The following is a 24,344-nucleotide window of genomic DNA, read 5'->3' on the forward strand; positions in this document are numbered from 1 at the left end:
CAGTTGCCCTGAACTGGGACAAACAGAACAAATGAAATCCTGTGGTTTTAGAATTCTGACGTGTCTGTTACAGTTGGCATTGGCAGGATGCTGAGCAGACCAGCCATTTGCCCTTTACTGGACTCTAAGCTTCCTTCAAAACAAGAAATTAATCATCAAGAAGCTGCTGCTCCAGCTACCAGGATAACATGCCAGCTTAATCAAATCTTGTTTCAAGGGCTCAATCTTGCAAACACTTATACCCATGAGTAACTTTACTCAAATAAAGAAAAGGAGTACTTGTGGCACCTTAGAGACTAACAAATTTATTAGAGCATAAGCTTTCGTGAGCTACAGCTCACGAAAGCTTATGCTCTAATAAATTTGTTAGTCTCTAAGGTGCCACAAGTACTCCTTTTCTTTTTGCGAATACAGACTAACATGGCTGCTACTCTGAAACCTTTACTCAAATAAGTAGTCTCGTGCATCTTTGCATGATTGGGCCCTTGGTCTTTGCAAATAAGCTTTTTTTTTTTTTTTTTTTTTTTAAAAAGGAGAAAAGTTTTTTGTTAATCCTGCCTTTTAAAAGGTACAGTTTGAAAAGCAAAAATAGATGGCATAGGACTAGGAAGTTATTGAACATAAAAATACAGAAAGTAAGTTCTCGCACCAGAAGGGGGAAAAACAAAGTAATTGGCAGGATACTGAAGCATTTATTATTGTTATTTATTTATTATACAGCAGCACCTAGTGACCCAAAACAAAATCAGGGTCACTTTGTGATGAGCTGTGCAAAAATAGAGGACTAGGACAACAGCTTATGCACCAAAGTATCTACAGTTACCAGCCACAAACACTTACCTATATGCTTAATTTCAAGCAAAAATATTGATCTCAACCTAATTAACCAACCTAGTTTCTCAGCCTCATATTACACCATTTATCAAAATCAGTTTTGTAACCTGTAGTTTCTGGCCTAAATATCACCAGGTTCCTTTTCTTATTCTGTTTCTAGAATATTAATCAGAACTAAATTAATTTGACAGTAATACAGCTATCAGACTATCTCCTATCATAATTTCACTATAATCATCATTAATTAATGCACTATTATAGTGCTATCTGATCACATCTCTAGTCTTGTATAAGTGACATCTCTTTTACCTTTGATGAAGATGGTGATAGTGATAATTAATGTTGTGCCTCAGAGAAAGAAATATTTTTCTACTTCAGACTGTACTGTATTATGACAGCACTTTGTATTTTAAAAAAGAAATCAAGAAGTTCTGTGTAATCTCAAAAGCTTGTCTGCTTCACTGACAGAAATTGGTCTAATAAAATATATTACTTCACCCACCTTGTCTCTCAAAGATCATCAAAAGAAATCATATAGCCTTCATTCCACAGCAAGATTTGACAGGTTTCAGAGTAGCAGCCGTGTTAGTCTGTATTCGCAAAAAGAAAAGGAGTACTTGTGGCACCTTAGAGACTAACAAATTTGAGCATAAGCTTTTGTGAGCTAATGCATCCGATGAAGTGAGCTGTAGCTCATGAAAGCGTATGCTCAAATAAATTTGTTAGTCTCTAAAGTGCCACAAGTACTCCTTTTCTTTTAGCAAGATTTGAGTGACAGTGCAAGATCTTGAGAATTATCATGGTGTCAAGCTTTCTTACTGCTTGAAGTGCAGACAACTAACATCTGTATTGCTCAGCAGTATCCTTTGCTGCAAAGTCTCCAATTGCTTCTATCTCAATCAAATGCATTTATCACTAGATATTGTGAAAAGAAGTTCAATAATCATGCTGTAGACGCGTCCTAGAATGAATCGGTCAAAGTGCTTCTAGGTTACTCGAGAGAGAAAGACTACAGCTGTAATTACAAGTAGAGGTGGATGGGGATTCAGGCATAAAAGACCTGTAAACTTTTCTGAAGTTTAGTCAATTTGTCTACACATAATATAGCATACATCATATATTTTCACATGCATACACCTCTTAAAATCATCACCCTCAGTAAACCACCTCAACTGACTATATTTCGTATATTATTCTGTCTCAGTAACGTTGCTGCTCTTGTTTAGGAAATTAGTTTAAATAATTATTTTCCTCCTTCTCTCCTTGTTTTTTGTTAATTTGATAAGTGCTTTCAGCTATGAACATTTCAATCCCTCTTCACCTAGACCTGAGGCACACTTTAAAAATTGAAGTATATTTATCTATGACAACTACTTTGCAGTCACACTGAAAGTACAGAATAAATAGAAAAATTACATTGTGTACATAATACAATATATTATTGTGAGTCCTAATAAGGATCCATTTTAGCTGTGCTCCTTCTCTGTCTTTTATGCTACACTGCTAGTCTTTCTCCAGAATGTAGGAGTACACTTTACATATATTACGCTTATTGTTATTGCAGCTTTTTGCCAGGACTGGGTTGCCATAATTAGTTGCAGCATTTCATTTTCTCTGCTTGATGATGGTTAGAATATGCATAATTTTGTTGTGAGCAAAGGAAGTTTCAGGCTGAATGTTGAGGGGGCAAGGGGTGGAAATTTCTTACGATTAAGTCTGTTAAGCTTCCCCGGGGAGCAAAGAAAACTCCATCACTTGAGTCATTTAACATTAAAATGGAGAGAGTATTCAAGAATATATTGTAGAGAGCAATTCTACATTGGCAGTTTGGCAGCATCCAAAAGGCAGTATGAAAATAAACCAGGATGTATAAAAGAGTTTGCTCACATTCTTTGTGTGACTGCATCTCATCTTCTGTTCTGTGTCCTAAAACCTAGCACCTCTTTCTTTTCTCTCTCTCAAGATAAAATGATAGAAACACTTGTGTCAAAGGCTGGGAGACAGGTATTATCGTACAGACAGCAATTGGGGAGCGCAGCTTGTTTTACATTTTTCCAATCACACTAAATCACCAGGTAAACCTCATGGAGCTGGTCTGCTGCCTGGATCTGTGAAAAATGGGAACAAGCTGCTGGGAATGGAAGAAGAGGTAAGCTGGATCAGCTCATTAGGTGGGATATGGCAAAATGCTTCTCCTTTTATTAGCTCAGATTTATTTTTTTGTATGGCAAGGCAAGGCATTTTAAAAATAAACCGTATACATTTGTACCGAAACCTCTCACTGTGTATTCAGTACAATGTTTGTAAAGGTTTGGGGAGCGTTACTGACAATCACTGAGGAGAAGAGAGAGCCCTTTAAAAGAAGGTGCACATCCTTCTGGCCTCAGCCCTTCCTAATTGAGGGTTGTGCAACTCAGCCCTGCAATGAGATCCACGAGCCTGCAGATAACTGAAACAAACCAAACCACCAGGCTTGGGGTCTCATTGCTGGATTGGAGAATTTGTGGGGCTAGAGCCAGTACTAACTATTTTTTAAAGTACCAGGAGTGTGCTAGGCACTATAGGGATTAGACACTAGTAGAAACCCTGCAACAAATATAAGAGTTGAAATATCCTGGGGTAGTATCTTGGGGCCCTATCCAGCTCCTGAAGCTTGTCAATAACATTCATCGTGTTTATGTGTATAGTGAATTTATCTTCAGAACTCCCAGGTCTGAGTCCAATGGATAAACAGCCTGGACTAATCAACTTTCTGGAATCTCAAAGCAAAAGCCCTGTAGCCTACAACTATAAAAACTGAGACCAAAGAGAAAGACCTAGCCAGTCACTCCAACATCTAGTCAGCAGAGATCCTAAATAAGGAGATGTGAATTATATAATATTTTAATACAATTTAAGATGATGATTTATGGATACAAGAACAAAAACATTAAAATGCAGTTCCACTCTAGAAAGTGACTATCAATGGCACCAGATGCCCTTGCTGCTGTGTATTGAGAGCCATATATGCTCAGTTCAGTGTAAAGTTTTATACTGCCTGCTAGCCTTGCAAAATCAACACAGCTAAGACTAAACGAGCTGCAAATTCTATTCCACTTCCTACATTAAGAGAATTTTGCAGTTGGTTTAATCACGCCTTTGCCAAACCCACTGAAAGCAACAGAGCTCCACAGGTCTAACAAAAGGGTATCATTTGCCTTGTAGAGCTTTTTATTACTGGGTTAATGTGCAAGATGGAAAGAACCCAAACTGGTTCGTGGAGTCCAGGCTGAATTTGCTGAGCTGCATTTTTTGCGGGAGGAGGGGGAAAGAGATCTGTACTTGTAAATTGAATACATGTTGGTATATTGAGAAATAAACATGCAGCTGAGATGCCTTGGGGTTTCCCACAGATCAGTAAAGTGTTCTGTATTGCCTACCCTATAACCCTGGGTGCCTCTGTGCTATGCAACTTTGGATCAGAGCCCTGACAGAGCCCAGAAGCATGCTCACAACTCGATCTCACCTTGGCTTCCATCAGTCCAGTTACTCCTTGCAGGGTGATCCCCCACAACCCTTCCAGTCCTGAGTTTCCCCCAGACCATATCCCCTGCAGCATCCTGACCCTCTGACTGGACATTGACAGAGGTAACATCAAGTTCACTATCTCCAAAAAGACACTGTCGATTCCCGGCCAATGGGAGCTACAGGGGAGGTACTTGTGGGCAGCACATGGAGACACGCTGTCCCCCTCCCCCACCAGGGGCCGCAGAGATGTGCTAGCAGCCGGCCACTTCCGGGAGCAGCATGGGGGTATGGCAGGCAGCCTGCCTGAGCCCTGCTGCACTGCTGACCAGGAGCCACCTATGATAAGCACCCCCTCCTCCACCCCAACCCCCTACCCCAGATCAGAATACTCCTCCTGCACCCAAACTCCCTCCCAGACCCCACATCTCCTGCTGTACCCCAATCCCCTGCCCCAGCCCCCTCCTATACCAAACTCCCTCCCAGGAAAAAGACTTGTATACAGGGTCCTCACAAAATCTAATAGCCCTGGGGCTCACAGGAGAGTTAATCAAGCCCTGATTAGGTGAGCTATTTTCTTTTAGATTCACAATTCCATGGCTAATGAGGTTTTATCACATTTTACTTCCCATCAAGGAGATATGATTACAATATATTTGTTTTTATAATTGTTCTTTGAAGAAGGGAAAAGGGAATTAATGGAAAACAAACATCTATAAAGAACATAAGAATGGCCCTACTGGGTCAGACCAAAGGTCCATCTAGCCCAGTATTCCCTGTCTTCCAACAGTGGCCAGTGCCAGGTGCCCCAGAGGGAATGAACAGAACAGGTAATCAAGTGATCCATCCTCTGTTGCTCATTCCCAGCTTCTGGCAAACAGAGGCAAAGGACAGCATTCCTGCTCTCTAAGCCCTGGTCTACACTAGGAGTTGAGGTCGAATTTAGCAGCATTAAATCGATTTAATCCTGCGCCTGTCCACATGACGAAGCCCTTTTTTGACTTAAAGGGCTCTTAAAATCAATTTCCTTACTCCACCCCCGACAAGGGGATTAGCGCTGAAATCGGCCTTACCGATTGGGGTACTGTGGATGCAATTAGATGGTATTGGCCTCCGGGAGTTATCCCAGAATGCTCCATTGTGACTGCTCTGGATAGCACTCTCAACTCAGATGCACAGGCCAGGTAGACAGGAATAGGCCCACGAACTTTTGAATTTCAATTTCCTGTTTGGCCAGCGTGGCAAGCTGCAGGTGACCATGCAGAGTTCATCAGCAGAGGTGACCATGATGGAGTCCCAGAATCGCAAAAGAGCTCCAGCATGGACCAAACTGGAGGTACAGGATCCGATCGCTGTATGGGGAGAGGAATCCGTGCTATCAGAACTCCGTTCCAGTTTTCAAAATGCCAAAATATTTGTCAAAACCTCCAAGGCATGAAGGACAGAGGCCATAACAGGGACCCGAAGCAGCGCCACCTGAAACTTAAGGAGCTGAGGCAAGCCTATTAGAAAACCAGAGAGGCCAACGGCTGCTCCGGGTCAGAGCCCAAAACATGCTGCTTCTATGATGAGCTGCATGCCATTTTAGGGGGTTCAGCCACCACTACCCCAGCCATGTTGTTTGACTCCTTCAATGGAGATGGAGGCAATACGGAAGCAGATTTTGGGGATGAGGAAGATGATGATGATGAGTTTGTAGATAGTTCACAGCAAGCAAGCGGAGAAACTGGTTTTCCCGACAGCCAGGAACTGTTTCTCACCCTGGACCTGGAGTCAGTAACCCCGAACCCACCCAAGGCTGCCTTCCAGACCCACCAGGTGGAGAAGAGACCTTTGGTGAGTATACCTTTTAAAATACTATACCTGGTTTAAAAGCCAGCATGTTTAATGATTAATTTGTCCTGGCATTTGCAGCTCTCCTGGATGTACTCCCAAAGCCTTTGCAAAAGATTTCTGGGGAGGGCAGCCTTATTCAATCCACCATGGTAGAACACTTTACCACTCCAGGCCAGTAGCACATACTCGGGAATCATTGTAGAACAAAGCATTGCAGTGTATGTTTGTTGGCGTTCAAACAACATCCTTTCTTTCTCTCTCTGTGTTATCCTCAGGAGTGTGATATTCATGGTCACCTGGTTGAAATAGGGTGCTTTTCTTAAGGGGACATTCAGAGGTGCCCGTTCCTGCTGGGCTGTTTGCCTGCGGCTGAACAGAAATGTTCCTCACTGATAGCCACAGGAAGAGGGGAGAGGCTAGCCACACACTGGGGGGGAGGCAAAATGCGACCTTGGAATGAAAGCACGTGCTAAGTATGTAATGCTAACAGCAAGGTTTACCGTGAAAGAGTGTACCCATTGTTCTATAAAATATATGCCTTTTTAAATACCACTGTCCCTTTTTTTTTTCCTTCCACCAGCTGCATGTGTTTCAAAGATCACAGGATCTTCTCCTTCCCAGAGGCTAGCGAAGATTAGAAGGCAAAAAAAATGCACTCACGATGAAATGTTCTCTGAGCTCATGCTGTCCTCCCACACTGACAGAGCACAGATGAATGCATGGAAACAGACAATGTCAGAGTGCAGGAAAGCACAAAATGACCAGGAGGAGAGGTGGCGGGCTGAAGAGAGGGCTGAAGCTGAAAGGTGGCGGCAGCATGATGAGAGGAGGCAGGATTCAATGCTGAGGCTGATGGAGGATCAAACTAATATGCTCCAGCATATGGTTGAGCTGCAGGAAAGGCAGCAGGAGGACAGACCGCCGCTACAGCCCCTGTGTAATCAACCGCCCTCCTCCCCAAGTTCCATAGCCTCCTCACCCAGACTCCCAAGAACGCGGTGGGGGAGAGGGGCGCCACTCCACCCCAGAGGATTGCCCAAGCAACAGAAGGCTGGCATTAAATAAGTTTTAAAGTTTTAAACTTTTAAAGTGCTGTGTGGCCTTGTCCTTCTCTCCTCCACCACCCCTCCTGGGCTACTTTGGTAGTTATCCCCCTATTTCTGTGATGAATTAATAAATAATGCATGAATGTGAAGCAACAATGACTTTATTGCCTCTGCAAGCGGTGATCGAAGGGAAGAGGAGAGGGTGCTTAGCTTACAGGAAAGTAGAGTGAACCAAGGGGTGGGGGGTTTCATCAAGGAGAAACCAACAGAACTTTCACACCGTAGCCTGGCCAGTCATGAAACTGCTTTTCAAAGCTTCTCTGATGTGCACCGCACCCTCCTGTGCCCTTCAAACCGCCCTGGTGTCTGGCTGTGCGTAACCAGCAGCCAGGCGATTTGCCTCAACATCCCACCCCACCATAAACGTCCCCCCTTACTCTCACAGATATTGTGGAGACCACAGCAAGCAGTAATAACAGTGGGAATATTGGTTTTGCTGAGATCTAACTGAGTCAGTAAACTACGCCAGCGTGCTTTTAAATGTCCAAATGCACATTCTACCACCATTCTGTACTTGCTCAGCCTGTAGTTGAACAGCTCCTGACTACTGTCCAGGCTGCCTGTGTATGGCTTCATGAGCCATGGCATTAAGGAGTAGGCTGGGTCCCCAAGGATAACTATAGGCATTTCAACATCCCCAATGGTTATTTTCTGGTCTGGGAAGAAAGTCCCTTCCTGCAGCTTTTGAAAGAGACCAGAGTGCCTGAAGATGTAAGCGTCATGTACCTTTCCCGGCCATCCCATGTTGATATTGGTGATCCACCACTGCTTGCAGTACTACTGAAAAGTACCCCTTGCGGTTTATATACTCACCGGCTTCGTGCTCCGGTACCAAGATAGGGATATGGGTTCCGTCTATGGTCCCATCACAGTTAGGAAATCCCATTGCAGCAAAGCCATCCGCTATGACCTGCACATTTCCCAGGGTCACTACCCTTGATATCAGCAGATCTTTGATTGGTTGGCTACTTGCATCACAGCAGCCCCCACAGTAGATTTGCCCACTACAAATTGATTCCCCACTGACCGGGGGCTGTCTGGCATTGCAAGCTTCCACAGGGCTATTGCCACTCGCTTGTCAACTGTGAGGGCTGCTCTCATCTTGGTATTCTTGCGCCTCAGGGCAGGGGAAAGCAAGTCACAAAGTTCCATGAAAGTGCCCTTACACATGCGAAAGTTTCACAGTCACTGGGAATCGTCCCAGACCTGCAACACTATGCGGTCCCACCACTCTGTGCTTGTTTCCCAAGCCCAGAATCGGCGTTCCACCACATGAACCTGCCCCATTAGCACCATGATGCCCACATTGCCAGGGTCCATGCTTTGAGAGAAGTCTGTGTCCATGTCCTCATCACTCTTGTCACCGCGCTGACATCGTCTACTCTCCCGTTTTTGCCAGGTTCTGGTGCTGCATATACTGCTGGATAATGCATGTGGTGTTTAATGTGCTCCTAATTACCAAAGTGATCCGAGCGGGCTCCATGCTTGCCATGGCATGGCATCTGCACAGAAGAAAGGTGCGGAACGATTTTCTGCCATTGCCCTGATGGAGGGAGGGGCGACTGATGACATGCCTTACAGGGTTGGCTTAGAGGGAATTAAAATCAACAAAGGGGGTGGCTTTGCGAGAAACAGAATGGCCCCCTCAAGGATAGAACTCAAAACCTCAAGGATAGAACTCAAAACTGGGTTCAGCAGGCCATTGATTTCATGGAGGGAGGGAGTAGAAAATGAATACAACACAAATCTGGTCTATTTCTTGTTTTGATCCACTTCATCTATCTTTCTACATCTTGCTGTCAGCAGACAGTGCAGTACGACCGCTAGCCATCATCATCTCCTGGGTGCTTGGCAGAAGATGGTGCAGTATGACTGTTGGCTGACATCTTCTGCTGGCTACTGATTAAAAGACAGTGCACTGCCGGTAGGGCTGAATCACCATGAGACTAAACTTAAGAGGGAAATGACCTGGCTGAGTCACTCCCATGTTTGCCCAAGCGCCCCTGACCTCATTGAGGTTGGTTAAAAGAGCAACCAGGACTACGTTGACGATGGCTACCAGTCATACTGCACTGTCTGCTGCCAAAAGGCAATAAACTGCTGCTATGTAGCAATGCAGTACTGCGTCTGCCAGCACCCAGGAGACATATGGTGATGGTGAGCTGAGCGGGCTCCATGCTTGCCGCGCCACGGTATGGCGTCTGCACAGGTAACTCAAGAAAAAAGGCACAAAACGATTGTCTGCCCTTGCTTTCACGGAAGGAGGGAAGGGGGGTCTGACAATATGTACCCAGAACCACCTGTGACAATCTTTTAGCCCCATCAGGCACTGGGATTTCTACCCAAAATTCAAATGGGCGGTGGAGACTGCGGGAACCGTGGGATAGCTACCCACAGTGCAATGCTCCGGAAGTTGACAGTTGCCTCAGTACTGTGGACACACCCCGCCGACTACATGCACTTAGAGTATTTGTGTGGGGGGACACACAATTGACTGTATAAAAATGCTTTCTACAAAACCGACTTCTATAAATTCAACCTAATTTTGTAGTGTAGACATACCCTAAGAGGCTGTTGTTCTGGAACTGGCAGGGCTGTCTTGCAGACATCAATATCACAGAGCTTACAGTAAGCATCAGAAATCATGGAAATATTGAATAACTAGCAGTTCTAGCAGATTGGTAATGTTCACAAGGCAGCATGTATGAGACAATAAAATGCTCTGGGGACAACAAAATGGCCAGACAGAGCTTTTAATCATATATTATTTATTTACAGTATATGGCACTTATGCTGTGAGAATTAGGACCTTAATCTGTTTTTGGTGTTTTGTATAACACACCAACCCCAATGTGCTGCCTTAGATAAAAATCACTAATACGCATATTTTTTTTCCAGTAGTGATCACCCAAATGTCTTGAATTAACTAAACAAATCACTTGGCTCCTAAAATGCCTAAATAGCTACCAAAACAAACAACAAACTAAAACAAAAGACCCACCAAGTCTAAGCAAAACAACTAGGATTTTGCCAGCTGGCAGACAGGACACTACTCATATAAGTTAGCACAGCCCCTATGAAGGCAACAAAGCTATGGTAGTTTATACACCACCTGAGGATGTGGCCCCAATTTTCCTAAATATGTCTTGCTTGGTGAAACCATGCACAAAATATCCACAATGCCAACAGTTGTCCCGTGAATTCAGATCTTCAAAACTTATCTCCGATCCCCACTGGAAAAAGACAGTGGATCAAATGCTCCAAAAGTCCTATCACATTTATGAGAGGTACAAGGTGCAGAAGCCCTCACCAAGAGTATCTCACTTGACTTTAATGAGCATTGACTCAATCCCTAAATATACTTTTTCCCAGCCCATGCATTCTTAGGGCACCCTGGGCTCAAGGCTGAAAACCAGCTGCATCCACTAATTCACTTTTGCAATCTGGAATTATGTCACATGGGATTCCAGGCTGAGGCTTTTATAACTTTCTCCTGGTTACAGGGCAGGACTAAACCTTCCCACAAAGGAATCAGCCTTGTCAATCTGCTCAGCCCTTCACTTAGAAGTGACGGGACATGCACTAAATACCTGTGTCAATGGAATCATGCAGCCATTGGATAATCATATTGTACCCTCTACCCCTTTAACTTGAGAATGAATATTTAGTCACTTCATTAGGTAAAAAGTTTGACTAATTGTTTACAGATTACATTGACTACTTACATAAATCTTCAATTGTCAGCAAACTCTCCAGCTGTTCAGAATATTGAAAAATACTTTTCAAACACCCACATCTCTCTCCCATTCTGAAAGTTAGGATAATTCATTATTCTAAACACAGCATCTTTGGCTAACAAAATGATTGATCTAACTACTCTGTTCAGATAAGGGAATTTAGTAAAAGGGCATTGCATTATCAGTTACATTAATCTATTGCATTCAACAATGTGCATAGATCTTACATTGCCATCTGCAAGATAGCAGGAGATAAGATATGAAAAGACAGCCTGAATGGTTGATTTAACAATTTATCTTTGATAACAAACCTTGAATTTGGGAATATTCTGAAAAGATCCTCTTCAAGGCTACTTTTTAAAGTTACTTTAAAAAAAAATCCAAGGTACTATTTTTATGTGCGTGCAAAAAGGGAGAAATGGTGGCATTCAAATTTTCAAAGAGAAGGGAAATCATCATCATCATCAGTGGCTTGAAGCATAGATGTAGCCTATATTCTTCACTTGTGTCTGCTTTTGCTAATTACATTGCCATAATGATCCAGTGCATCTTTACTGATTTTTACTTAGTTGTGATCCCCAGGCTAGGATTCGGACTGTGGTTAGTACTGCTCACCAGGCTAGGCTTACAGTTACAAATGGTGGTGATCATAGAATATCAGGGTTGGAAGCGACCTCAGGAGGTCAACTAGTCCAACCCCCTGCTCAAAGCAGGGCCAATCCCCAACTAAATCATCCCAGTCAGGGCTTTTTTAAGCCTGACCTTAAAAACTTCTAAGGAAGGAGATTCCACCACCTCCCTAGGTAACGCATTCCAGTGTTTCACCACCCTCCTAATTTCAGAGTAGCAGCCGTGTTAGTCTGTATTCGTAAAAAGAAAAGGAGTACTTGTGGCACCTTAGAGACTAACAAATTTATTTGAGCATAAGCTTTCATGAGCTACATCCGATGAAGTGAGCTGTAGCTCACGAAAGCTTATGCTCAAATAAATTTGTTAGTCTCTAAGGTGCCACAAGTCACCCTCCTAGTGAAAAAGTTTTTCCCAATATCCAACCTAAACCTCCCCCACTGCAACTTGAGACCATTACTCCTTGTTCTGTCATCTGCTACCACTGAGAACAGTCTAGAGCCATCCTCTTTGGAACCCCCTTTCCAGGTAGTTGAAAGCAACTATCAAATCCCCCCTCATTCTTCTCTTCCACAGACTAAACAATCCCAGTTCCCTCAGCCTCTCCTCATAAGTCATGTGCTCCAGCCCCCTAATCATTTTTGTTGCCCTCCGCTGGATGTTTTCCAAATTTTTCCAATCCTTCTTGTAGTGTGGGGCCCAAAACTGGACACAGTACTCCAGATGAGACCTCACCAATGTCGAATAAAGGGGAACGATCACGTCCCTCGATCTGCCGGCAAGCCCCTACTTATACAGCCCAAAATACCATTGGCCTTCTTGGCAACAACGGCACACTGTTGACTCATATCCAGCTTCTCGTCCACTATAACCCCTAGGTCCTTTTCTGCAGAACTGCTGCCAAGCCATTCAGTCCCTAGTCTATAGCGGTGCATAGGATTTTTCCGTCCTAAGTGCAGGACTCTGCACTTCTCCTTGTTGAACCTCATCAGATTTCTTTTGACCCAATCCTCTAATTTGTCTAGGTCCCTCTGTATCCTATCCCTACCCTCCAGCGTATCTACCTCTCCTCCAAGTTTAGTGTCATCTGCAAACTTGCTGAGGGTGCAATCCACACCATCCTCCAGATCATTTATGAAGATATTGAACAAAACCAGCCCCAGGACCGACCCTTGGGGCACTCCACTTGATACCAGCTGCCAACTAGACATGGAGCCATTGATCACTCCCGTTGAGTCTGACAATCTAGCCAACTTTCTATCCACCTTATAGTCCATTCATCCAGTCCATACTTCTTTAACTTGCTGGCAAGAATACTGTGGGAGACCGTGTCAAAAGCTTTGCTAAAGTCAAGGAACAACACTCCACTTCTTTCCCCTCATCCACAGAGCCAGTTATCTCGTCATAGAAGGCAATTAGATTAGTCAGGCATGACTTGCCCTTGGTGAATCCATGCTGACTGTTCCTGATCACTTTCCTCTCCTCTAAGTGCTTCAGAATTGATTCCTTGAGGACTTGCTCCATGATTTTTCCAGGGACTGAAGTGAGGCTGACTGGCCTGTAGTTCCCAGGATCCTCCTTCTTCCCTTTTTAAAAGATGGGCACTACATTAGCCTTTTTTCCAGTCGTCCGGAACTTCCCCTGATTGCCATGAGTTTTCAAAGATAATGGCCAATGGCTCTGCAATCACATCTGCCAACTTCTTTAGCACTCTCGGATGCAGCGCATCCAGCCCCATGGACTTGTGCTCATCCAGCTTTTCTAAATAGTCCCAAACCACTTCTTTCTCCACAGAGGGCTGGTCACCTCCTCCCCATGCTGTGCTGGCCAGTGCAGTAGTCTGGGAGCTGACCTTGTTCGTGATGACAGAGGCAAAAAAAGCATTTAGTACATTAGCTTTTTCCACATCCTCTGTCACTAGGTTGCCTCCCTCATTCAGTAAGGGGCCCACACTTCCCTTGACTTTCTTCTTGTTGCTAACATACCTGAAGAAACCCTTCTTGTTACTCTTAACATCTCTTGCTAGCTGCAACTCTAGGTGTGATTTGGCCTTCCTGATTTCACTCCTGCGTGCCCGAGCAATATTTTTATACTCTTTCCTGGCCATTTGTCTAATCTTCCACTTCTCGTGAGCTTCTTTTTTGTATTTAAGATCAGCAAGGATTTCACTGTTAAGCCAAGCTGGTCGCCTGCCATATTTACTATTCTTTCTACAACATCGGGATGGTTTGTCCCTGTAACCTCAATAAGGATTCTTTAAAATACAGCCAACTCTCCTGGACTCCTTTCCCCCTCATGTTATTCTCCCAGGGGATCCTGCCCATCAGTTCCCTGAGGGAGTCAAAGTCTGCTTTTATGAAGTCCAGGGTCCGTATTCCCAGGACTATGGTTGGGTCTGGAGTCAGTAAGGTTCCCCAGCCTATGGTCAATGTTACAAAAGGTAATGTTGCCCGTACTAAGTTTATGGCTGGGGTCTCTGATCTAGGGTTAGAGTTACAAAGGGTAGGACTCCCTGGGCTAGGCATTGTTCAGTTTGCTGGCAGAGAGTTTGGACTGGTAGGGCTCCCCAAACTAGTATTAAAAAGGGTAGGGCTCCCTGAGGTTGGGTTTGGGCTGAGGCCAGTATGGCTACACAGGTTAGGATTACAAAAAGTGTAGTTTTCTTCAGTCTATGGTTAGTGCTAACACCAGTTGAGCTTCCCAGGCTATGTTTTGGGTTGAAAAGGATAGGGCTTCCTGAGTTAGAGATGGGACCAGGTGGGCTCATCTGACTAGCATTAGAGTTACAAAGGCTGAGGTTCCCCTTGTGAGGGTTAGAATTACAAATGCGAAGGTCAGTAGGTTGGGTTAAGGCTGGGGCCTGTGTGGCTACTTGGGCTAAGGTTAGGACTTGATCCAGATAGGCTCCCTGGGTTAGGGTTAAAAGGGGAGAGTTCCCCAGGTAGGGCTATGATTACAAAAAGGAGAACCTCAGGCTACAGGTAGGGATGGGAATGGTTGGTCTCTTTGAGCTCAGGTTAGGACTGGTGCTGGTTGAGCTCCATGGGCTAGGGTAAGGGCTACAAAGGGGACAGCTCCCTAAGCTAGGGTTAGGGCCAGGGTCTGTTGGTCTCCCCCAGTTAGTGTGAAGTCTGGGTCTGGTTGAGCTTTTCAGGCAAGTGTTTGATTTATAAAGGGAAGAGCTCCCTGGGCTAAGATTGGGGTGGGAGCTGGTCAGCTTCCTCAGGCTAGGGTTAGTGTTACAAAGGGTAGTGCTTAAGCTCTTTAAGCTTCTCCATGTTAGCGCTAGCACTGCAACATGTAAGGCTTCCAGGCTATGGTTAAGGATGGGACCAGTTGGGCTCCCTAGGCTAGGGTTAACATTATGAGGGAAAGGGCTCCTCAGTACAGGGTTAGGGTTACAAAAGGAAGAGTTCCCTTGGTTAGGGCCCGTTGGGCTTCCCGAGTGGTGCTAGGATTACAAAGAGTTATGTCACAAGTTGTACAGGTCCCTGGATGAAGGCTGGGGATGGTCATTGTCCCCAGGCTAAGGTGAGGTTTAGAAAGGGTATGGTTACTAGGACTAGGGCTGGGAGATGGAATTGGTCCTCCTCCAGGTAGTGATAGGGCTGCAAAAGGTAGGGCTCCCTGAGCTAGGGTTAGGGCTAGTGCTGGCTCAACACCTCTGTGACATTGCATGCTATAGGATTTTATGAAAATATGCTAATGTGTGAATATAATTTAACTGGAATATGCTTTATGCAAAAGGTCTCTTGTAAGGTATCATTACAAAGCTTATGATCCACTGAGTATGGTCATCCTATTTGTATGAATGTATCACTTTTGTATCTGAAACTAGAAATATGAAATATAACTCTGGGGTCCTATTGTAGTTATGCAAAGTGAGGGCGATTAATGGTGGTTTGGAATCTTGATGGCTTCCATCAACTAGGACAACTGACTATGAATGGCTCTGTTTGGTTGCAGGGCTTCCTATGAGTCAGGCTGGAAGGAATGAGGGCTTGAAGTTTTACAGTGACATATGATCATGTCACCTGAACTGAAATCCATCTTTAATCTGGTGCTTTTCCATTGAGAAGGAGGGGTGGGAACCCAGAGCGGGACAAAGGATTCCCGCCTTATGCAAAAGATATACAAGTGGGTGGAACAGAACAAAAGGGGCTGCAATCATGAAAAAGCCCCTAGCTACCACCTGAACTGGAACAAGGACTGTACCAGGGGAAAGGATTGTGCCTAGACTAGGAAGGCATCCAATCTCTGATAGAAGCTTATTGAAACATCTCTGAGGGTGAGATTTCATCTGTATTCAGTTTTCATACCATATTAGACATAGACTTGCATGTTTCATTTTATTTTGCTTGGTAATTCACTTTGTTCTGTCCATCATTACTTGGAACCACTTAAATACTACTTTTTGTATTTAATAAAATCACTTTTACTTATTAATTAACCCAGAGTATGTATTAATACCGGGGGGGGGGGGGGGTCAAACAGCTGTGCATCTCTCTCTCAGTGCTATAGAGGGCAAACAATTTATACAGGGTAAAACAGATTTGGACCCCATTGGGAGTTGGGCATCTGAGTGTTGGAGACAGGAACACTTCTTAAGCTGTTTTCAGTTAAGCCTGCAGCTTTTGGGGGGGATGTCGTTCAGACCTGGGTCTGTGTGTGCAGCAGGCAAGCATGTCTGGCTCCAACAAGGCAAGTTTCTGGAGTCCCAAGCTGGCAGGGAAAATGGGTTAGAAGTAGTGTCAGCACATCAGTTGGCAGTTCCGATGGGGGGGCAGGTTCCTGTGATCTAACCCATCACAACCTCAGTTTAGGTTAAGTGTTATATATGGTCTGTGTTCCCAGGTAGGGCTGAGGCTGGTAGTTTAGCTGGGCTAGTCTTACCCTTTCCAAGGGTAAGGCTCATGGGTCAAGGGCTAGAATTACACAGGGTAACAGTCTTGCTGAGGGTAGGGACAGGGCTGGGGCCAGATGGGCTTCCCAAGCTTGTATTAGGGTTGGGACCCGTAGGGCTCTAGTGTCTGGTGACAGTGGTACAAAGGGAAGGTGTATTTTCCTTCAAAAGTTAGCAGTCACCACATTTAACAGACCATTAGCTAACTAGTTTCATGTCATATTTACATAAAGACATTTAAGTTTACAGTCTTCATTATAGAAGACATTTGCTCAGTATAGTGCACTCCACTTGAAGTAGATACATATCCAGACAGTCTGTGTTCAAAAACAAAATTTTCTGTGCCTCTTGTGTAGTTTATCTGTAAATCATGAAGTGTAATAATATTTTTGTAACTCATTTGGCTTCCCTAATGACTCCCATACCCATTCAATACTTTCAGTGCTGTTGTGTCTCTCTTGTCTCTAAGGTGCCACAAGTACTCCTTTTCTTTTTTCCCTGATGTTTAACTCTTTGGAATAAGTGGGAATAATTGACTGACAAGTACAGTCAGTCCACTTTGGTTTTGTGGAGACTTCAAGCCGGAGATACAAATCCAGCTGAAGACATACCCTCCACTAGCTCTGAAAAAGGACAGAGCTGTGGTGACAAGCAGCAGTGGGAGCTAACCCCATTGAATATGTATCCATCTAAGACCATAGATATGTTCTTGGGGTGGTGAGTCCCTCCTGATGTTCACTGGCTATGCTGTTTTTAGCATTCTAGCCTGACCACAGCTAAATCTCCAGCCTGAAGTGTAGACATACCCTCAGTCTGTTCTAAGTATCTTAAACTGCACTCAGAATACAAAAAAGAATGGCTTTCCTGATATGTCAGCACTATCAGTCTCCATATTAGTGAGACAGTTATTTTAAATGTTGGAATCCAGGAACTAATCAACTACCATTAGATTATATAGCGATTCCTAACATTAGCACTCGAGTACTACATTTTCAGCATGAGGCTTTCAGCAGCACACTTTGCTAAAATTAATGGAAATCCCTGAGCACAATGAAAATTTACCTATGAAAGTATTTTAAATCATTGACAAAGCCCAGTGTTTCAGCAGGCTGAGCACCCTCAGCTTCTGCTAACTTCAGTAGGAAGTGAGGGTGTTCAGCAGCTACTAGAAGGAACCCAGTGCCTCAAATGATGAGACCAGTAAATAATCCAGTATGTTTCTCCTTTAAAAACTTCACTTACATATAGGATCAAAGACCTAGAAAGTGTGGCAGAATATAGCTACTGCAAAATATCTAGTGTGAGATGGGTAACTTGAAAGGGATGGAAAGTTGAGTCTAAGATGTTTTAAACTGAATTGTACTTTAAGTGTAAACACCTGTTATCGAGGCTGTTTTATAAAAAACTTGCCCTGAAGTGCAATTTAAATGTAAAACTGTGTTTAGCAGTCGCTTGACTTTGGAACTTAGCCAGATTCACTGGAGGTGAGCATGTTAATTTGCTGCTACTTCTTCTGTTAATTTTGCAGTTCTGGACTACTACTAGTTTAGTCTAGGTGCAGATTAGCTAACATTAAGTAGTACAGGTTTCAGAGTAGCAGCCGTGTTAGTCTGTATTCGCAAAAAGAAAAAGGAGTACTTGTGGCACCTTAGAGACTAACAAATTTATTTGAGCATAAGCTTTCGTGAGCTACAGCTCACTTCATCGGATGCATCCGATGAAGTGAGCTGTAGCTCACGAAAGCTTATGCTCAAATAAATTTGTTAGTCTCTAAGGTGCCACAAGTACTCATTAAATAGTACAGTCATTGTTTGTCTTGATGTAATGTGCCAAAACATTTCAAGAACAATAATGCCTATATTACTTGCAAGGCAACATTTTGATTGTAATTAGTTCTTGTAAATGAATAATGTAAAATTTTAGGAAGAGATTTGGTCCTTTGTCCAAGTAATTTGTAATAGGGACCTTGTATGCAAAGTGCCCCCAATTTCCACCAAGTTCTATCTAGGTATTTATAGTGGGTTCATCACTGCTTCATTAGCAATAAGAGATGTGGCAGGAAGATTTATACAAAAGATCTTAATTGAGTGTGCAGAGGCTCGTGTTATATGCCAAGAGGATTATAGTTGTCCCATTGCAGCCTGGCCATAAGCAGGCAATCCTGATGTCCAGATGTCACCCCAAACTAGGTCCTTCCTGAAACCTGACCCTCTTTCTCCAGTTCTGCTCATTATATAACTATGCTATCTGAGTAACTTACCAGATGTCTTTATTTAAAATTTTACTTATTTTATTAAAAAAAAAAAAAAAAACAGTGAGGTTGAAGAAATTTAGCAAGGGCCACCAGTGGTATTTAGTGACCATTTAGTACTTTAGGTGCTTGCAAGAGCTCAGCTTTATTGTCTAGTTCCACATGGCTGTCCATAAAAACCAACAAGAGCTTCATAGTTCCCTAACTATAATGTATGTCTGGGAAGCTCAGGTCTTGAAGGCCTAAACTCCCAATACCATATTACCTAGGGTTCATACATTTTAGAGGCAGCTCTTGTTCAACCACCCACCCCTATCAGATAGGGCAGCTTCAGGGTTCTCCTCCCACCCTGTGCCACCAGGAACTGCTGTACCAGCACAATTCCAACCTATCCAACCTCTCTCAGTCAAGACCCTCTTTTAAAGGTGACCCTGATCACTTCCCTGAGCTCTTGACCAGCAGCAGTCTAGTGCTCTAGGGTCTCGGTGCTAAGCACCTCTTGCAGAGTGCTGGGCACTAATGGGATCAGGCCCAAATTTAAGGCCAAGTCTCTCCCAACCCCCAACAAAACACACACACCACCTTCCAAACACCAGAGGTTCCCACTGAGTTCAGGGAGAGTGGGCACCACCATTCAGGATTTGGCCTTTCGTCATTAAATATTTGTAATGTTTTTACACAGACTATACAGGAGGAAAGTAAGCAATTGCTGCAAGTTCCTACAGGGATGTTATGTGACCATGAATGGACAGGGAAGCCTCTTCAAAAAACAAACCAAGGTTTGTGCTATGCTAGGTAAGCATTTGAGAATCCCTGCTACAGGGCCAGCACAGGCTAAAGACCCTATTAGTCACATACACATAACTGTGAAAAAAAGATAATGAAGTCCCCACCCAAATTGTCTGTAGTCTCTAAAAAGTCACAAGTGGATAAAATATGATAACACACACAAAAGGCAAAAGAGAATTGAGCAATATAGCAGGACAGCTTTGAATGGAGATTTGTTTTTGCAGATGGAAAACATTTTGTCTGTTAGACTTTTGTCCTCAAAATTTCTCCACTGTTGTTGCCACCTGTGCCCTCCCACGAGCAAGGCCCCAGATGGGAACTCCATTGCCGACAAAACACTAGTGGTTATCAGCGTTAACACAATAGTGTTATCTAGTCCCATTGTAATGGCCTGGTAGAGAATACTCATTCCCACTGTTGCTGTAACCTTTTTGCCAGGTATCGTCAGCAGCAAAGAGGGCCAGGTTCGATTATCTAGGTGTTCATTCAGGAAAAATTTACAAACACCACTGGCTCAAACCCCTACCCAGAAATTCTCTGCCATCCTAAGTACCCTTCACAGGCAATACTTCCCCCATCAAAACCACTAAGTCTATTGTACAAACAAACCGTGGGAAAGCCAGTAATCAACCAAACAGCACCCCCTCCCCATGTCTGTGAAACAGCCTTAAACTGAGTCCTGCATTTGTACACATACAACAAAGCAATTGATTCCTGTAATAGCTGCTTCCCTCCTCCACTGTGATCCCCACTCACTGTTTGTTGTCCAGGTTTCAGACATGTCTATCTCCAGCCCATGAGGGATGTGCTGCCTGATCAGCTCCAGGGGCTCCTCTACCTAGCACAGCTGAAGTGATTATAGCCGATTGTCGGCTAGGGGGGCCCTGACTGTAGTTCCTGAAATAAGTTGCTGCCTTCGGCACAAACTGCCTCAGTGCCATCCATATGCCTCAAAACCACTGAAGTGGGGCATGGTTGACTTGAGGGAGGCTTCTCTGCTCCTTGAAGTCTTTGAACCATGCTTTAAGGACTTCAATAGCTCAGACATGGGTGAGGTTTTTCATAGGAGTGGGTGGGTGAGATTCTGTGGCCTGTGCTGTGCAGGAGGTCAGACTAGATGATCAGAATGGTCCCTTCTGACCTTAGTATCTATGAATCTATAAGTGCCATGGCCCATCTCTTGTTTACAGAAGCTGCCTTTGCATCACTTGTTTGCAAAGTCTTTAGAGAAAGACCAGTGATGTTAGACCCTGAACAGAAAGTACAGAATCATCAGCGGGGACACATTCCCTTCAGAATATAGGAACCCTTTTCCTTTTTAGCTTTGTCCAGGCTCTGCTACCCAACCATGCTCGACTACAGTTTTGGTCAGTGACTCTTCCCCCAGGCACATTTGGTGCCGTTTTCTTGATTTTTGTTATCCATCAGGGTAATAGCATTTGATTACACCAAACTCAACAACTAACCAAAATGCCCTAAGCCGTCTCATAATTGAAATGCAAGTGAGGCCATTTGGTTATTTTCCCTTGCTCACCAATGCATGCTGGCAAGAAACTCCCTCCCCCCAATAAAGCCTCTGCCAGCTGGAATTATGAAGCAGCTTCAAGCTAGTCTTTTCCCTATGCACCTACAGGTATCTATAGAAAGATCCCTACTCTCTAGGCCATAGGGCAAGTCCACAAAAGGGTTTAGGCATCTCACAGCAACTTTAAGCACATAAGTGCCACTGAGATTGTCAAAATCCCTCTCATCTGCCAGCTAACCATGCCAATCCCTACATTCCTATCATTAAAGTCCCATAGGTGCCTAAGTTTCTTCTAGTGAGCATCACGCTACCATCTATTTTATATTGAAGCCCCAGTGGGATCCTAGGCATTCCCTGGTCTACCTTGCCTGGGGGGCTTGATCCGGTAAGTATGGTCTCAGCATGCAAATCCCTCACAGGGGCAGAGGTGACAGCTCTCTCCCTTCAACTAGTAGCTAGGGCACTCTTCCAGAACACCATGGAGAGAGAATGACTTTATAACCCAGCGATCAGGGCAGTCACCTATTAGGTAGGGAAACCCAATTACAAATCCCTTCTTTACAGGGATACGGAATAATGCAGATCTTTGTGATGGGACACTGCACCTCCTCCTGGACCTGATGAGTTATTCCCCAGAGCAACAACACACCTTTCTGCAGTTGCACACCATCTCTTTGCCTCTCACTCTCTGCATCTGCACTGCAATCCCTCTCTTGCTCCACAAGCTGCTGCTGCCTCTTCATGACTCAGTCCTCCAGGCAGGTCACTATCTACTTATCCTCTTCCAAGGTATCAAAGTCTTTATTCAGCAATCCTGGGCAGTCTTCCCATTCATTACCACGTAGTTCAGCTCCCTCAGTCACTAGCAGGAGAACCCAGGCCTGCCCTCTACTCCAGCTTCTGGCTCAGGGACATCCCCAGCCAGCAATCAAGGGCTGTTTTCTCTTAGACCTTACTACCTTCCTCCCCTCTCTGGGTTTGCAAGCCCAAATGTACCTCCCTTCTCCCAGTGAGGGATTGCAAAGTTTTCCCACAACCCCCTTTCAATTTCCAATTTTCTATCTGTAAATCCAAGCCCAGTTTACTCCTCCCTCTCTAAATCCTGGAAACACTTAGCCACTTGATTCATCTCACCTGTGGCCTGTTGGGTTAATTGGCCCCCCCTTAGTTTTCATTAACCCTTTCGGGCCAAGCTTGGGGTGGGCAGCACATCACAGTACCCTATGTCCTAAGTGAATGCTCTAACGATGAGCTAAAAATATAAGAGTGACGGTGCCCCCCATAAGGCTTTATGGAAATATGCCTGTGAATGTATATATGACATAACTGGAATATGTCGTATGCTACAAATGCCATGTAACGTATCTCTATAAAGGTTATGATCTAAGGAATACATTTCTCCTATTTGTATGCATGTATCATTTTTGTACTTGAAGTTATGAATATTGGCTGTATACTTGCTTGATTTCTAAGTAAGCTTTATAAGGCATTTGGTCAGCTTCTTTAGAAAGGAATTTGCAAAGTTAATGGCCCAGTCAAGAAGCACTTAAGGAGCTACTAGGCAGCTCTCCAACACCACTTTCTACAAGCCATTACCCTCTGATCCCACTGAGAGTTACCAAAAGAAACTACAGCATTTGCTCAAGAAACTCCCTGAAAAAGCTCAAGAACAAATCCGCACAGACACACCCCTAGAACCTCGACCTGGGGTATTCTATCTGCTACCCAAGATCCATAAACCTGGAAATCCTGGATGCCCCATCATCTCAGGCATTGGCACCCTGACAGCAGGATTGTCTGGCTATGTAGACTCCCTCCTCAGGCCCTTCGTTACCAGCACTCCCAGCTATCTTCAAGACACCACTGACTTCCTGAGGAAACTACAGTCCATTGATGATCTTCCTAAAAACACCATCCTAGCCACTATGGATGTAGAAGCCCTCTACACCAACATTCCACACAAAGATGGACTACAAGCCGTCAGGAACAGTATCCCCGATACTGTCATGGCTAACCTGGTGGCTGAACTTTGTGACTTTGTCCTGACCCATAACTATTTCACATTTGGTGACAATGTATACCTTCAAATCAGCGGCACTGCGATGGGTACCCGCATGGCCCCACAGTATGCCAACATTTTTATGGCTGACTTAGAACAACGCTTCCTCAGCTCTCGTCCCCTAATGCCCCTCCTCTACTTGTGCTACATTGATGACATCTTCATCATCTGGACCCCTGGAAAAGAAGCTCTTGAGGAATTCCACCATGATTTCAACAATTTCCATCCCACCATCAACCTCAGCCTGGACCAGTCCACACAAGAGATCCACTTCCTGGACACTACGGTGCTAATAAGCGACGGTCACATAAACACCACCCTACATCGGAAACCTACTGACCGCTATTCCTACCTACATGCCTCTAGCTTTCATCCAGATCATACCACTCGATCCATTGTCTACAGCCAAGCGCTACGATATAACCGCATTTGCTCCAACCCCTCAGACAGAGACAAACACCTACAAGATCTCTATCATGCATTCCTACAACTACAATACCCACCTGCTGAAGTGAAGAAACAGATTGACAGAGCCAGAAGAGTAACCAGAAATTACCTACTACAGGACAGGCCCAACAAAGAAAATAACAGAACGCCACTAGCCATCACCTTCAGCCCCCAACTAAAATCTCTCCAACGCATCATCAAGGATCTACAACCTATCCTGAAGGACGACCCATCACTCTCACAGATCTTGGGAGACAGACCAGTCCTTGCTTACAGACAGCCCCCCAATCTGAAGCAAATACTCACCAGCAACCACACACCACGCAACAGAACCACTAACCCAGGAACCTATCCTTGCAACAAAGCCTGTTGCCAACTCTGTCCACATATCTATTCAGGGGATACCATCATAGGGCCTAATCACATCAGCCACACTATCAGAGGCTCGTTCACTTGCGCATCTACCAATGTGATATATGCCATCATGTGCCAGCAATGCCCCTCTGCCATGTACATTGGCCAAACTGGACAGTCTCTACGTAAAAGAATGAATGGACACAAATCAGACGTCAAGAATTATAACATTCAAAAACCAGTTGGAGAACACTTCAATCTCTCTGGTCACTCGATTACAGACCTAAGAGTGGCTATCCTTCAACAAAAAAGCTTCAAAAACAGACTCCAACGAGAGACTGCTGAATTGGAATTAATTTGCAAACTGGATAC

General features: G+C 44.3%; 1 long non-coding RNA gene across 2 annotated transcripts in view; it reads right to left on the reverse strand.

Annotated features, from left to right (window-relative positions):
• Nucleotides 1-24,344, reverse strand: part of LOC119854759 — a 101,536-nt gene that overhangs the window by 66,359 nt on the left and 10,833 nt on the right. Inside the window, exon 1 of one of the 2 annotated variants that reach the window (XR_006280854.1) lies at nt 21,762-22,177. The exons of the other annotated variant lie outside the window; for it this stretch is intronic. This is a non-coding gene — a long non-coding RNA (uncharacterized LOC119854759). Of the gene's footprint in view, nt 1-21,761; nt 22,178-24,344 lie in introns of those variants that run through there. 2 annotated transcript variants of the gene reach the window in all.

The sequence above is a fragment of the Dermochelys coriacea genome, chromosome 4 (assembly GCF_009764565.3).
Source record: "Dermochelys coriacea isolate rDerCor1 chromosome 4, rDerCor1.pri.v4, whole genome shotgun sequence".
NCBI lineage: Eukaryota > Metazoa > Chordata > Testudines > Dermochelyidae > Dermochelys > Dermochelys coriacea.